This window comes from Zonotrichia albicollis, chromosome 7 (assembly GCF_047830755.1).
Source record: "Zonotrichia albicollis isolate bZonAlb1 chromosome 7, bZonAlb1.hap1, whole genome shotgun sequence".
Classification (NCBI taxonomy): domain Eukaryota; kingdom Metazoa; phylum Chordata; class Aves; order Passeriformes; family Passerellidae; genus Zonotrichia; species Zonotrichia albicollis.
Genome location: NC_133825.1, coordinates 7547485 through 7549404, shown reverse-complemented (window position 1 = coordinate 7549404; position 1920 = coordinate 7547485). Strand labels below are relative to the sequence as shown.

At 55.1% G+C, this 1920-nt stretch overlaps 1 long non-coding RNA gene across 1 annotated transcript; it reads left to right on the top strand.

Moving 5' to 3' along the window:
- The first annotated feature begins 370 nt into the window (after window positions 1–370).
- On the top strand, window positions 371–998 carry LOC141729617 (uncharacterized). Its single transcript, XR_012581035.1, has 3 exons — window positions 371–462; window positions 552–631; window positions 720–998. It is a non-coding gene; the product is annotated as an uncharacterized LOC141729617 (long non-coding RNA).
- Window positions 999–1920: the final 922 nt, after the last annotated feature.

The window sequence follows — 1920 nt, the reverse complement described above, 5'->3', positions numbered from 1 at the left end:
GTTCCTGCTCCTGCTCCTGGGTGTCATTGTGGCCTGGCACCATTGGCACCGTGTGGGTGGGTGACAATGGGGGAACGGGGGTCTCAGGGAGCTGTAGAGGCCTCCAGAGTTGGGGAGCGATAGGGCGGTGCCCACAGCCGCAGAATTGTACTTTGTCTGGTGGTGCTGTAGAGTCTGGGGAGAAACTGGAAGGTCCTGCAGGGATGTTGGGGGTTCTTTCAGGGGCCCTGGTGGTGTTTGAGAGTGTCTCTGTCCCTGCTAGGCTTTGGGTTCTTGAGGCTGAGTTCGTCAGGGGCACTAAAGAGGTTCATGGATTCAGGGACCTCAGGGATGCTTGGGCATCTTGTGGGAAATTGAGGGTCCTGTCAGAGTTCAGGAATCCTGAGAGGGGTCAGGGCCTTGGGGACCCTACAGTCACCCCTCCCTTCTTTCCTTTGCAGCTGACAGGAAGTACCAGGAAAGGTGAGTGAGGGACTCACACAATACTCTCCCATTTTACCCCAACCCCAAGATATCCCATTCCCTCCCCCACACCCCCTTTATTCCCTCAGGGCCCCTCCAGATCTCCCGGCCCCCCCAGAGGAGGGGGAGGTGCTGTACACCCACGTCGTGGTCACCAAGAGGGCAGGGGGTGAGTACGAGGCGGGGGACACATTCAGAGGGACACTTCACCCATGAGTGTCACTGCACCCAGATCCCACAGCCCGTGTCTCTCGCAGCATCCTCCCGTGCCACCACCCTCCAGGATCCCCAGGTGACCTACACGGAGCTGAAGGGACCCCAGGGGCGACCACAGGAACCCGGTGACATCTACGGGAATGTGCTGTGACACTGGGGGGAACTGAGGGGCACTGGGGGGCACTGGGGATCCCCACCCATGGGCACCCACTCGTGTGTGTGCTGCCACTAAAAACTGCCCCTCCCCTCCCCGTGGAGGCACAAAAATCCCAAAGGGCTGAGAAATGAACAATTTCCAGATACAGCAATGAGAGAGAATAAAAACAACAGCAACGGCACCAAGGTTCAGAGTCTGAATTGCCACAAAATGGAATGATTTCTGGGGAAAGTCACCAAAAAGGAATATACCTCAGACACTTCCTCTAGTAGTTTTCCTCCACCAGAGGAACATGGCAGGTTACGGGACCTTCCTTGCTCTGATGGCCAAAGCGGCCTTCAGGAGCTCTGGATTCTCTTGTCCCCTGTCCCAAACCCCTCCTCTGCTGTGTTCCCCAAACGAGGAACTCACAAAGGCCCTGTGGGGATTCCGGAGCCTCCCCCATTTCCAGGGCAGTTGATATTAGGCCATGGCACTGGGTGGGGTGTCAGCAACAGGAAAAGCTTGATGTCTGGAGACATTTTGGAACTCCTGTGTATGGCAGTGTGGGTCAGGCCTTGCTTTTGGTGAGACAGGACCCCATCTGTCCATCAGTCTGTCAGCCATGGCACACTGGGGACAGTGTGAGGCTCTGCCAAAGCCAGCTCCTGAGTGGCCAGGTGACCAGAACTGCCACCTGGGGAGAGGGCCCTTGGTGTCCCAACTGGCTTAAAAGGCAGAGCATGAGGTGGTCAAGTCCTTGACTGTGTCTTCTCTTGGGGTGTCTGTCCCATCCACACTGGAAGCCAGGAGTTGGCAACTCATTTAAATGAGAAATATCTGCCAAGGAAAGTGGGATATTCCTGGAATGGAAAGAAGACCCATATCTAAAATTTGCTTTTGTTTCAAAGATTATGGGGCTTTCAGGCCAAAATGTTGGAAAAGGAATAATAGCCGTTTCCTAGAAATTTATAAACCAGCAACACAAAGCAACAAGCTACAAAAACCCAGAACTTTCCCACCTGCTCAGCTCAGTTGGTTTTTGTGGCAGCTATAACGGCGGCCAGCAGGAGGCACTGCATGGACACTCCCGGCCAAGAGGGGGG